Below are 14,847 nucleotides of genomic sequence, written 5' to 3' on the forward strand. Positions count from 1 at the left end.
TCAGGTCAGGATTCATATCTGCTGTTAAGATAAATTTCATTTTTGGCGCATCAGGGCAGGGGGTGGTGCTTTTGAAGCAATTCCCACTGACCAGTAGAAAGAACCTGGGAGGAACCCACCCTGCTCGCTGTGAGTGTGCACACATTAATGCACACTGTTGGAGCATTGATCCAGCATCACATAATTTTGTCTTAGAAAAGTTTTACATGACGTGATAGTCTTTTATTGCCAGAAAGCAGATAATTCTCTGTGAGCACCTAAAGAGAAAACCAGTTAAAGTTAGGTGTGAGCATAGGAAAAAAGCTCTATCTAACCATTCAGCCATTAAGCTGCTTCAGGGTCCTTATGTGATTGTTACCTTTTCAGATCTCACAGAGATTCCTCAGTGGTTTCCTCTCTCCTTCATCATTTATTGAATGACTAAATTGAGCCAGGTGCTTAGGATTTAAAAATTCACAAAGCACTGTTCCTGCCCTTGAGGAGCCTGTGTTCTTGGGCAGGGGTTGAGACCTCCAACACGATTGTGTCCAAGCACGCAAAGTCACTGGGGTGCAGTAGGCAAAGGCATGTGCCAGAGACCCACAGTGGCCATTTCAGTGTGTATGTAGCCTGGCTTAGCCAGTCTTCTGACTTTTCAATAGAAACCTGACATTGGATTTTCAAGTAGCAGCAATAATTATGATATTTTTAAAAAACAAAACAAACCTGTGTATTGTATTCAACCATGGGCTATGCATTCCTTTTCAGAGCTTGGTTTTGTTTTACTTTACTATTACAACAGTAGTGTTTTACTTTAGTATATGATTTTAAAGGCTTAACATAACTTTGGGTTTGTTTTAGATGTGTACGCATGAGAGGTAAATTTGTGCATTCACAAGGAGCACTTTGATTTATGTTTGGAGAAACTATAAATATGTCATGTTTTTGTACATAAGATAGAGCAAAATCATTTATCTCTTTTAAGTTTTACCATGATAAAAACTAATTTTATAAAGTTTAATTGTTAGAATTAACTTGTCTCCTCTCTATCTCTGTCAATTAATGTTTAAAAATCAACTCTTACCCATTAAAATTTACTTATTTTTGCATAATAGGAAGAGTGCTTATTTGTTAAGTCCTCCTCCCCTGTGTATTTTTAAAAATTGTTTAGAATTTCCAAATAAAAAATGGTTATAAAAGATCAGACTTCTCAAAATATTTTGTAAGTTTTTCTTAGAACTGATTGTATTCCTAGAGAACTAAATGCAAGCCCTTCTGAAATCAGTTTCCTTGAGAAACTGGTGTGCTTTGATTCCTTTGGCCAGTTTTTATAAGCAGAGTAACCTGCTGTGGAATCATGTATCAGTAAGTAGGAAAGTAAATTGAATTTTTGTGTCCTAGAGAATTAGATTATGCTATATAATGGAGCCCTGGCAAGCATAAGTCAGACATATGAAGGCTTGCTCAAGTGACAAGTTACAAATAATAGCAGTTCTTCAGCAAAGTCAGTAAAATGGATTTCAGTTGAATTCTTTATGCAGTGAGTATGTAATTAGATTTCATTAGTCAAAATTGTAGTTAATTAACTCAGATTACATTATTGCTATCCTTATTTCAAAGAAAAATATTATGCTAGGTATAAATGCCAAATATGCCAGATACAGCTTTATATGCTTATTTCATATAAATGAAGGAAATTTAAGTACATAGATGTAGAAATAATATCAGTTTTTAATGTACTTTTAAATTATTGAAGTTCATATACAATGACTTACATATTAATGATGTATTACAAAAAATGATACTTGGCTGTAGGGCCTTTTTACTGGTTGGTGGCAGAAAAAAATAGATCTTTGGTTAAATATGAATTAGAAAAAACTGTTTTGGATATGTAATATTTCCTTCAGAGCAGTCTGTAATTTGGTGGAAGACATAGTAGCTTTGTTCTCCAAGGTTAAACCTCAGAAGGATTGAAGTAATTCATACCTATATCCATTCTTTCTATTTTCTTTCATTCTTCTGTTTACATACATATAATAAAATGCATTAAATTTATCTTTACAACACACACACACACACACACACACACACACACACACACACACACACACACACACACACACACAGTATGTCAGCTCCACAGGGCAAAGATCTATCTTTTTTTTTTTTTTATTGGTGTTTTCAAGTGCCTAGATTAATGCCTGGCTGATAATAAATATGCATTCTATATCTGTCACGTAAATAGCATAAATCTTTGAAAAGAGTCAGGATCTTAATAGTTAGAGAGGGGACAATAAACAGTTGTAATAACAGGATGATAAGTGCCATAGTGACTCTATTCACAGAGGCATTGGTATGAAGGGTGGTGAAAGGCTTCCAGCTGGACATGATGATGATGCTTGAGTTGAATCTCAGTATGAGCTGGATACTCACTAAAGGTAGTGGTAAGCATGTTGGTGGGGGAAAAAAATTAGCGGAGAGAGAACAGCATGGGTATAGAATAAACTGTTGCATTGATTCTCAAACGAGGGGAGATCTGCGGTGGGGCCTACGTATTTGCATTTCTGACAAATTTCTGGGATGATGCTGATGATACTTGGCACCACGCTTGAGAACCACTGTAGTGTTTGTGTGTGGGTGATTGAGGTGAGGTGTGAGGAGTGCATGGTTGTGACATAAAGTAACTTAAAAAATTTTTTTGAAAAAAATTTATAATTTAATTCACAGTGATTCAGATATAGTAACCAGTTATTGGGAATTACTATCTGTATCTTTTCATATGGCTCTTTATTCCTCTGATAAGGATCCTTGGGAATAATTTTAGGATTCAAAAGGGATTTTTAGGGATTTTTTTTCTTTAGTCTTTATGGAGAGTGTACTGAGAAAGAAAAAAAAACTGGAAAAATTGGCTCTGGATTGGAAAAAAACAGAAAATATTTTCTGTTAAGGGTAAATGTTGCTTTTTCAGAGCTCCACTTGTTTCAGTTTGTCTCTAGCTTTTGATAACGTTTCTTTTTCTTGTTGGGAATAACTGTATGGCTATTGCTGTGATAATATTGAGTTAAGTTATTGTAGGGACTTTAGATCTAGCAAAATTGACTACTTTGTTCATTTCAGTATATTTGATGAGTTGAAAGCTAGGAGGTAAATTTTCAGCAAGGTACATGGGGATTTGGCTGTATGACTCCTATTAAACTTAATGGGAGTCACAACTCCCATTAAATTAATAGGAATTATAAAGCATATCTATGTTCGCTGCATAGCAAATTAAACCTTATTTTTTAAATTCACAAATTATGTAAATTAACACTGGTTTGCAACAATGCATTGTTTTTTTAAAAATTGTATTTTTAGTGCAGAGCAATGTGACTTTACTCAAGAAAGTACCTGATTACATTGCTCTTAAGACATTTTAAATATTCTTTATTGTGTTATATGCAATGTCATTTGATTGCAGCAACTTCATTCTGCATACGTAGTAATAAAATTCAGTTTTTAAAATATAAATATTAATGCCATTTATAAATTATATGACATTGCTTCTTATCTTGTAAAAACCAAATGCCTTACAGTATTACTGTCAGGATTCAAAAGTTAAGTATATTTGTTCTGAATATGACCCAAAATTGAGAAAATGAGACTTAAACTTAATAGGGTACATTGGTATTTTTTAAAAAGTTAATTTGGAATATACTTTTGCCATCTTATATGCCAATATTCAGTGTCAAAATATGCCATATTTGACATGTGAAGATTAAGTTCCAGTGCTTGTTGATTTTTTTCCCCACTTTTCCTCTCATTTCCTACCCCATGCCATCCTCTCTCACTTCTTTTCCAGTGTTAGAAAAGATGTGTTTATCTACAATATCTGTTGATTCACCAATAGGCTAATGGAAAAGTATTACAGATCAGTGTATCAGGCACAACAGCAACCCAATAGACCTCAGTAACATTATATTCCATGGCTGTTTAATTTTTACAAACCTGCATTTCCTGACAGAGAAGACTGAGTCAAGTATTTAATAAATAAATGTGTTATTATGAAATAACAATTTGCTAAAAATAAAGAAGTGATAATTTTGTCCATGTAAGAGTAAATTTTTGAAATACTGATTTTATATTCATGTTCAGCATTTGTTACAGTTATTGTTTTATTCTGAAAGAATCAATAGTGTATTAAAGGTAGCTTAATTAAAAGCACAGGAAACATGTAAAGCACCTTAATTTTGCCAAACAGTAATTACGTTAATTACTCCTTACTGAGTAATTTCAGTTTTGATGAATCTCTTGCTTCATTTTTTGCATTAATGCACCTTTTCACTTTTTTATATACTATATAGTTAAGTAGTCATATTAGAGAATAAGATAATAAAAATGACTGACTGAGCACATCTGAGTATTAATGTAGAACTGGTATGTCCTAAAGAACCAATTTATCTGCCACATTGCTAAGGGAGTGTTTTACTGAAACATATGCTTGGTACCCTATGGTACTCTTTATTTTCTTTTCACCTCCTGCTTGACAGAGAATGACATACGACAGCCGTGCAGTCTACATGTATTAGACATCAATGTGGATTAGTGAATATCTCTTGACATCTTTCAACCCTATTCTTGAACTCCTTTTGTCAACTTGACACAAGTGTTGCCAGGAGAATACCTAGCCCTGGCCCTGGGATCTCTTGGCTAAAATGCGAGGCTGAGAAGGGAATTCTGTATCAGAGCTTTAGGAAGCAAAAACAACATTTATAATCCCTCCTTATCAGCATGGGACTCTACTGAGTTTGACTTTTATGCCTGGCATTACTCTTGTTTTGAGGGCTCATTTTTATCAAGAGTTCGTTTTCTCTCCTGATTTCAAATACAACACATTTTCATGAGAAAATATAAAAAAAAAAAAATTAATGTAAGCATTTGAAGTTGTTCATATTTCTAGGACCTTAATATAACCATGACACATTTCCTTTTTTGTTTTGTTTTTTTCAACACGCTTGGTATTATGGAAAAAGCAAAATTATGGTATATGAAACAAAATTAGGTTCTTCATCTTCATATACTTTTATATTCTAATTTTTCACTTTATATTATTATGACTTGTGTTACCATGTCATTTATTTGCATAATAGATTTTAATAGCTGCATGGTAATTTATCAAGTATCTGTCAAAAGTGATTTAATCATCCCTTTCTACCCATTGGTCATTTGAACTTAATTTTTTTCAAGTGTAAATATAAGTAAAGTAAATATCTATAGAAGTCTTTTCCTTCATATGTGATTATTTCCAGCTACTAGAATTCTGATTATTATGTCAGGCATGTGGACATCTTCCAAACTAATTTTTCTGAACAGTTATACTAATGTTCACTTTGGTTAAGGTGTAAAAGTATCAGTTATATAGTTTACCAACAGATATTTAAAAATTTTAAAACAATTGACGCTTTGGTTTATGAAAACAATATATAATTGTAAATTAATTTATTATTTAGGAGCTAACTGTGAGAAGAAAAACTTTTTCCATGGATTTACTTAACTAGCTGGTTGTCAGTTTGATGTGAATATTTTTGTTTACTATCTTCTTCAACATCTCTTTGTTGTTACAGCTTATTTTTAAACTTTTTGATGATATCCTTTTGCCATTTTTATTGTGAAAAACATTTGTTTGCCTTTTGCTAATTTTTAATTAAATGTTGAGAGAAATTTGCAAAATAACACTAATCACATTTAAAAATGATCACTATTTTACTTCATTTGCTTTATTCCTTTTTTCCTTTTTGATGTATAGTTATTTTCTTTGGTAAGATCTTTCATTATTTTTATGCTTAAAAATCTGTATCAAGATAGTTAAATATTTTTTCATTTGTTTTCCATTTAGCTCTTAAATTCTTATTTAAATTTTTAATTCATTAGGAATTAAATTTATTATTAGGCGAGTATTCTCAGATTTTAACAAAGTAGGTGAAGTTGAGACATACTCAGATTAAAAATGGATAATGGACAGTAGTTGATAAAAAAGAGAAAAAAATGAACATAATTTATATCTACACAGATTGAATTATGGATGAAAATGCCACAGTCCTTAAATTCTAATACTAGTGCTCTTCTGTACTAAAATCATTTCCTTTTGTATTTAGTCTGTTTAATAAAGCTTTTTTTTTGGGAGGGAATTGTACATATTGTGTTTATTAAGTTGTAAATGTATTTAAATCCAGATGTTTTTTGAGTGGCAGTTAGAAAGAAGTAGAAGGAGAAAAGTTCAACCCATATGGCAAAGATATATCTGGGAGTTGGAGGTGTCTTTTGTCATCGCAGTGAAAGGGGTGCATCGTTCCTGGAAATACTGCCATGCCAGGCCAGTGCATGAAGTGGATGGAGCAAGCTCCTACTCCAACTTCCTGCTCCAAAAATCCATTTACTATTTTGTCCTTGAACAGAGGACGTATCAGATATTAAACTGATAAGAACAGATAACTACACTTGATCTTAGCCAAAAGACCGAGAAGCAATTATAATAAAGCTTATTTTTAAGGAATATTATTTGTGTGTGTGTTTTTTAAAAAAAAAAAAGTTGGGGGGGAGAGATTGGAATGAGCAAAAACATGACAATAGTGATTAAAAAAATACCTCATATTAAAGATAAAGTTCTACATGTCAGAAATGCTGGAGTGTCAAAAGCACAAGAAATGTCCTGGAAAAAATAAGAGGAATTCATATATAGCAGAATTTTATTTTGCACAAAGGTTTAAAAAGAGATTAAGTAAAACTTTCTTTTTCATAGAGATCTAAAAAAAAAATAAGTAAAATTCTCATTTATTTTGCTGGTTATTTATTGAGTGCCTCTTACTACTGCTTTATATGTATCTTTGTATCTGATTTGCTGCGTGTTTGTGTGTATTTATCATTAGTTCCCTCTCCCCTTCCTAATTCTTGTTCCTTTCTGTAGAATTAAAAGGTAATCCAGATATAGTAAATCTAATATTGAATTTAGGTTTTGATTAGAGGCAATATAATGTGCTAGGAAGAGCTAGGAACGTCATAACTTAGTCAAACACAATGAAAAGGATGGACAGGGATATTGCTTGTGGTAGTGGGGAGAAAGCTCTGTTGCATTTTAGGAGAACCACGTTTATGTGACAGGTGACTGAAACATTGGCAAGTAAAGTGAAGGAGACAGTTGGTGTAGATTAAGTGTATTCTATTGCTTAAGGAAAGTACTTTTTATACTTCTCTTTTTTGTTTGTTTGTAGTAGATATGTTAGATACCTGAATTTGTTTCCAGGCTGAAAGAAAGAAAATGGGATCCAATGCAAGGACAGTAAGGCTCATCTAGGAAAGGAGAATGTGTATTATGATCCAGGGAGAGGGAAATTCAGGAAGAGATGAGTACAGGAAAAGAGAAATTGAAGATGTCATGCTGGATGTTTTTAATCTTACTTATCTAGAACAATGCTCCTCAATATTTAATGCACATGTAAGTCACTTAGGCGTCTCCTTAAAGTGTAGGTTCTCATTCAGTAATTTGGAATGAGGCTTACAAGTCTGCATTTCTAATAAGCTTCCATGTGATACTGAGGTTGTTGGTCTATGAGAGGACATCTGTATCAAAGAGTTTTGGTTATTTAAATGTTTAGTCTAGAAAATTAGGTTTTGCTATACAGTGATTTCTACCACAGAAAATTGAAGTTTGTCTCTAACAAAATAAAATATAGAAATGACATCTTCCACTTTCATAATTAATTTTATTTTTAAAAAGGAATTGAGCTGCCTTGATACTTTACTGAACATTTTTATCTCTGTTACACTTCTAATCCTATTTTATGTGCTTTCCATTGACCTTTTATCTGATGATTTGTTTTGAAAAATCCCCGAGTAACAATGCAGCCTGACCCTTTATTCTAGTATTTCTCTCTATTCCCTGTTTATGTGTCCTACTTTCATTCTTTTTTTATATAGAAACATTGTTTTTAATAGAATTTTACTAAAAATGTTTTATTAAAGTAACATTATAAAATCATATAATGGAAAGTGTATATTATGCTTGTCCTAACCTGTTGAGACAAATTTTACACTTTACTATTTTTTCAAAGTCCACGTATTTTAAAAAACCCTGAGAATTGTGGTCATTTCACTTCAGTATTAATACCCTGACCTATGAGCACTATAAAGGAGTATAGGATAGCAGTACTTGAATGTAAACTGATTATCAAAAATAGCCTATTTTATCTGCTTAAGGTCATATAGTGATTTTTCTATTTTGTAGTAGTACATAAAATAAATATTTCATTTACTTTTAATAGTGGACAGTATCTCTTTTTACTTTTTCTGTCAGATAAAAAATAGGTTACTGATATGATTTTTTTTTTTAGTTTATGGTGATAAAAATCACGTATTACATTTCTTCATGAAGTTAATTAGATTATTCAGTGTTTTAAAACCCAATAAAAAGTAAGTAAATAGCAAATTTTAAACAGAGAATTCTATGTACATATCTTAGAGACCAAAATATTTTGGTTTTTATTTTTTGGTAGGATTGAAGAATTTTAGACTTAGAATCATAATTTGGAGAATAACAGTGTAGACTTTTTCAGTTTACAGATAAAGAAACTAAAGCTGCAAAGATCACCCCTTTGCCAAGCTTTACTGACTGTCAGTTCATTTTTTGTTGCAGCTTAATATTTAGTATTTTTCTTTCTGAAGAACTTAATACTTAGCCTCAGATCATTGGTATATTTTCCTATCTCATAAGATTGTCACTGAAGAATACTTAAGATATATTTCAAAATATTTTGCCTAACATTGTTAAGTGTTGATGATCAAAAAAAATTTTGATTTTCTTTTAATCATTACCATTTCAGATTAATAACTATATCAAGTTGACTATATTTTGAAATCTGTAAAACATACATATTACAGGAGGACCAGTTTTGCTGACGTTGCAAATTTCAAGTAATCTTCAGAAGTTATACAGCCACAGGTCTATTTAAAAAAACAAACAAACATAATTTCTCTTTGAAAGTACAGACTATTACTGAGAATGATTAACTGCCACAACACTGAGAAACTGAACTATTACAGTAATAATTTTAACTTTACTATAACTGGTTTATAAGTTCGCACTGATTATTAGTCATCATTAAAGCAGTTTGAAGGCTTGCCCCCGGAGCCCCTCTAGACATTATCCCTTTTGTCTACTTAAAACAGGAAACTCATTTAATCCTTTGCTTTGTTTTAGAGTTTAGGCAAACAGAGACAGTCCCTGTTAGCTTTCAAAAGCTCTTACTTTTGTTGCATTAATAGCACTCACTGTAGATTCTGCCAACCTGCTTTATTTACTAGAAAGCTTGCCTTTGAGAGCCATCATTCCATTCTTTCAACTATGTTGTTAATTGACTGATAGCAAAGATTGAGTGGAAAACCTTTAGTGACAAAAGACTGGATGTAGGTGTGACTACAACCTAAAGGCTGATGACTCTTCTTTGCTTTTTGATTCCATTTCTATTTATACTAAAATACTAAATAGGGACTAGAAGAACAAAATACATTTAAAAGCCTTCAGAAATGTTAAGCAACAATAAAACCCCGTAACCATTTAAGTGACAGCAGCTGACTATTTGAATTAACTTTGTGTTTGGCTTAATTTGGGGCCCTAATTATTCCTAACTTACGTGAGTAGATTTCAATTATAGTATCCTGCAGGGATTTGTAGCTAAGGCAACTAAAAGAATCATTTTACATAAAGTACTTTTGTTCAACTGATTAGGTAAGTTAAAACCTAATGATGTAAAATTGAAACCCTCCTTACAAGGGCCAAACAAATGTTTCTAGTGATTTTTTTTTTTAAAGAAGATTGAACTAAGTTTCATTTTAAATAATATTTTGGTTTCTGGAAAGATAGACTTTACTGTAATACCAATAAATACATAAATTGGCGTAAATATATAAATGTGTCTTAAATTTGCATGTCATAATAAAGTAGTAAAATGTTAAAGATAAGAACAAATTTGTCACAGTGCAATCCTTGGTGTATATATACAGTCGACAACTTCAAATCCATAGACTTACAAGGAAAAGCAAATAGCTTGAATGACTGGCACTTCTGTATTTTGTAATGCATTTCAATTGAACACAAATCAGAGACTCATTTACAGATTTGAAATGCTATATGCCAAGGCACACAATATGGATGACATTGTGCTGTCATCAGTAGACGACTCAGTATACGGTAAGAGCCTACACTAATTTTGAACACCTTTACCAGCCTGAAATCTACTTTATGAATGTGGCAGATGCTACATTGATTCCTTGCTAACTATGTACTGGAGCAAAGTATAAAAAAAAGCATTTGCTGGCATCAATAGACCATTCTGAGGCTTAACCATAACATTTCACTAGAGTTTTATAGCTATTTAATATTAGTTTAATCTAGTGAATGACATTAAGAACCAGCAACTTTCTTACCATCTCAGGATCCCTTTGTTGTCCTCCACCCCTAAGTCCCTTTCATCCTCTCCCTTTCTCCTCCCCCTTCCTTACCCCTTCTTTCAGTTTTTCCACATTATGTTAGTCTTTACATACTTACATATGTATTGTTTCCTTTAATCTTGTCAATTCTATGACTACTTTTTCCCTAAGTAAAAGAAAAATTTAAAGGTGTAGCACCAAATTTAAGGACTTCAACCTTGACTTCAAAAGGGTTTCCTCCTATACTTCCAAGCCAAGCTATGTTTTTAGTTATTCCTTAAAAACAAAATGCCAAAGAATCTGTCTGCCTATTCAGACAGAGGTATCTTTGATATACACTCTTATGAAGGGTTTCACATGAGCAACATTGTGGTTACAACATTCACACATATTTTCAAGTCCCCTGCCTACCGCCACCCGCCCCACACCATTATTCAGTTCTTATTTCTTCATTAGGGAACTTCGCAAAAGGTAGTACTTTAGGAGGCTTTTTCTCATACAAAAAGGAATCCTCTGAATTTATATAGCAGCACTGTCCAATAGAGTAAGACATTAGTCAGAAGTGGTTATTGAGCACTTGAACTATGGTTAATGTGACTGAAAAAGTACATTTTTACTTTATTTAATGCTAATTACTTGAAATCTAAGTAGCCATAAATAGTGGCTCCTATGCTGATAGGTACTTTGTTTTTCTTCGTTCATGTAAGGCTTTTTTCCCCCCTATTTCCCTTTTTTAGTCACCTCTTACACCTCCCTTATATATTTCAATGAATTTCTTGAGGTTAGAAATAGTGTTTTACTTATCTCTGTATTTTTTCATAGTGCTTCTGCTCTCAGAAATATATTTCAATTAGTTGAAAAGTGCATTCAAGGAACGTTAGTACCAAAGCAATGTTTTAAATATATACTTCATTAATGGTGCAGCAGTTTCACTAATGATCATCCCAAAACGATACTGTGTGTTTGTGAATATAGAAAACAAACAGGTGTAGCTGTACACATAGTAGGTAGCTTGCAGGAAGGGAGTCTGGGATTAACAGCTGAGTAACTTTAAGTATACTTTAAGTCTTAATGGTAGCAAATCCTAATTGCTAACTGCAGCTTCAATTCTTACATTTTTGATAGCTTCCTTTAAATTATCTGGGCGGTGATAACCTACAATCTAACCAAGTCAGCTAATGTTGATTTCTGTTCCCTGAATGGAGCTTCCACTTGAAATCCAGTGATGAACCCAGCTGATACTGCCGTTTGCTTTCATACTTCCAAGTAACTACTACGAAGGCATCAGTTTAAAAATGATGAATAATGAATATCTCTAGTCATATAGAAAATTCTTGTGATTTCTGTCTTGTGAATTTCTTTTTTTAGTAACTAGAAAATTCTCTAATTTTAGCTTAGATAGAGGAAGGAGGAAATTTTATCTTTATAATAGACAATGGTGTTTTATTATAATGATATGGTACATGATCTTATACATTACACTTGAAAGTATATTACTTTTTTGTTTAATATGTTCTTAATGACTTCATTATTAATATTAAAATGTTATAGCTTATAATATTAAAAATTGATGGTTCTGCTGGGGAATCTTCATAAAATGCCTTTTAATTATATAACGTGTGTATACATAAATATTTGTGTATATGTTTTTGTATGTATGCATATATTTGTGTGTATATATTTCTGTGCCTTTGTATAATGGAGGTCAAATTTTCTTTTTTTGTTATTTTTTTCCCAGTTTTATTGAGAAATATTTCACACCCATCAGTGTATAAGTTTAAGACATACAGCATGATGGTTTTATTTACATATATTGTGAAATGATTCCCACAGTAGACTCCAGTAACTTCCATCTTCTCATATAGATATAATAAAAAGAATAGAAAGAAAAGAGTAAATAATTTTTTTCCCTGTGATGTGAATTGATAGGATTTACATTCGTAACAACTTTCCTATATATCACATAGCAGTGTTAGCTGTAGTCACCATATACATCACAGAAATTCAGTCTCTTTTTTATTTCAAAAACATTTGCAAGTGGATAGCTGATTTAACATGCTGTCTATGTCTGCATACCCCACCCCAATTTAGAAAAGTAAAATTGACAAGTTGTATATTTAGTAGAAATCAAAGTAAAATGCACAGTGCAAACTAGAAGAAGTATTTTCTATATTCATTAATTTTAAAGAAGAAAACATTTGACTTAAAATGATGAGTTAACAAATACTATATTCTAGACTTTTACGCTAGCCTTAAATTCTTTGGAATTAAAAGGTTTGCTCAGAAGACTTAGGAAGTTTTCATTGACGTGCTCAACATTGGTTTGAAATTTCAGAATTGGTAGTTTCTGAGCCTCATATCTAATAGTTAATTACTACTTCTAGTTTCATAATAATAATGGTGTCTCTAAGATCAAAGCATTTTGTCTACTTAATTCCTGAACGATTTGTTTACTTTAAGCAAGTCAGTCTATTCTTAAAATGAAAGTTTGGTGTCATTAAAAATAATTGAAAAGAATGTGTTGCCATTTCATAGGGCAAATTTAAGAGGAAAGTTCCAGAAAGGGTTGAGCCAGAGCTGCATTATTAAAACAAGTGAATAATTACCCAGGTGACTGCTGGAAAAGAGAGTATATACTTTATTATGGGGAGAGATGTTTATAAATATAATCTCATATATATATATATATATATATGGAAAAAATAAACAGCACTTTGTAAGCATAGTTCATGTATTTGTCATTTAAATATGAAGGGAATAAGAAAATAGTCTAACATTTATAATTCTTCAATGTAACATCTGACTTAATTGCCCTTTTATAGTAGTTCTTCAAAATATGATCATATGAAAGTATCTGGAAAATAAATCTGCATGGATTTATGTTGAAAATTCTTTCTTTTTTGTTTAGCATTTGCACATGAGTATCAATTTACCATGCTGTCTCTGTGTATTAGTCCTTCTTTCTCTCTTGCTTGCTCTTGCTCTCTTTCTGTCAGTTTAGGAAAACAAAATGACTAAATTCTGTATTTAGTAGAAATATGTGCTTTTACGATTTGGCAGCTGAAGTACTGTGCTACATAAATTAAGGTAAATTGACACAGTGAAGTTTTTTAAACTTCATGAAATTAATTTCCTTAACTGTACTTAAGAAAACTTTATTGTATTTATTCTGCAGGAGGATCTGCAATTCAAATTTACCCTATAAATTTGTTTTTAATTGGTGTAGTTGAAAAAAAAATACTCAACTGTCAGTCCATTCCAAGAGTGAAGGAGATGCAGCTGGTCCAGAGGAGAGAGGGTCTAGTTGGTGCATAAAAAATTCATGTCAGCTTTTCGACGCTGCATTCTTTTGGGGTATCTGTTATCACTGAATAGGAAACTGTTTCAAATTGACAGGCAGACAGAATGTTGTGCTGAATGTGTAAATTGGAATTATCACATCTAGCAGTTCCTTCACCAGGTGCTGGCTTGGAGCTCGGTTCTGCACTGATGTCGACAGAGTGCCAGGGATAGTTTTATTAGCTAATTATCCGTCATTTTTTCCAATGTCTAGTTTTTTTAGTAAACCGCTTTCCCAGGTGTTTTTAGGAATGCCTCGCAGGACAGTAACAAGGCTGCAGGTGCTTATGTGGCAAGAAGGTGCCATACAGAACTCTTAAAACATCTATATCCACCTGTGTGAAAAAGATGCTTGCTTTCAAGGATTTTACTCCCTAACGTACTGAAAAACAATATTTGTCAGGAATTTGTTGGCTCTGAGATACTGGTGAGGGCAAAACGGTGGAGATCGGTGCTTTTTTTAGAAAGTTAGAACATTTAATTAGGTTTTATGTTTGAGTCTCTTTAAAAACTTTATGATATGCAACCAATGTGATAAGCCGTGAAGTTTTTCAAAGATTGTAAAATCGGAAAGCAAATCCACTGTTAATAAAGGAATATTAAAGATGATATATTATTTTTTAGTTTCTTGAGGCTTTTTGATCTCACTGGAAGTATTTACTACCCCGTGATAGAGGGGTTGTTGTGTTTCTTTCTGTCATTTTGTTCAAGAAATTATTGTACTGTGATGTTTAAAAGCAAAATTTAGAATTCTTAAAGCTTTAAGAATTTGTATCACAAGCTGTTGCTAAATACTGATCAAATTAATTTATGCTTGAAGCATTTATAATAGTGTTACTTATCTTGAAATTTAATAACTGAAATCACAAAATTATCCTTTAATTAGTTCTGATAATCATGTTTTCTTGACTGTCATAAATATTTTTCTTAGAGTTTATGATCTGTCTTTTGCCTATCTTATGGGCATTGAATTTTCTGAATACATTTTCCATTGTAGATTGCTTTTTCATTTTCTTTTTTTCTAATGATTTTTCCATTATGGTAAGATAATGAAGTGTTAAGTGCTCAAAA

The 14,847-nt window shown here is 32.1% G+C and overlaps 1 protein-coding gene and 1 non-coding gene across 16 annotated transcripts in view; one reads left to right on the plus strand and one right to left on the minus strand.

Moving 5' to 3' along the window:
* The window catches only part of ADGRL2 (adhesion G protein-coupled receptor L2), a 261,756-nt gene that overhangs the window by 119,829 nt on the left and 127,080 nt on the right, over positions 1-14,847 (plus strand). The window lies entirely within an intron of this gene.
* On the minus strand, positions 6,292-6,483 carry LOC118971367 (U2 spliceosomal RNA). Its single transcript, XR_005059775.1, has one exon. It is a non-coding gene; the product is annotated as a U2 spliceosomal RNA (small nuclear RNA).

Source organism: Manis javanica, chromosome 4 (assembly GCF_040802235.1).
Source record: "Manis javanica isolate MJ-LG chromosome 4, MJ_LKY, whole genome shotgun sequence".
Classification (NCBI taxonomy): Eukaryota; Metazoa; Chordata; class Mammalia; order Pholidota; family Manidae; genus Manis; species Manis javanica.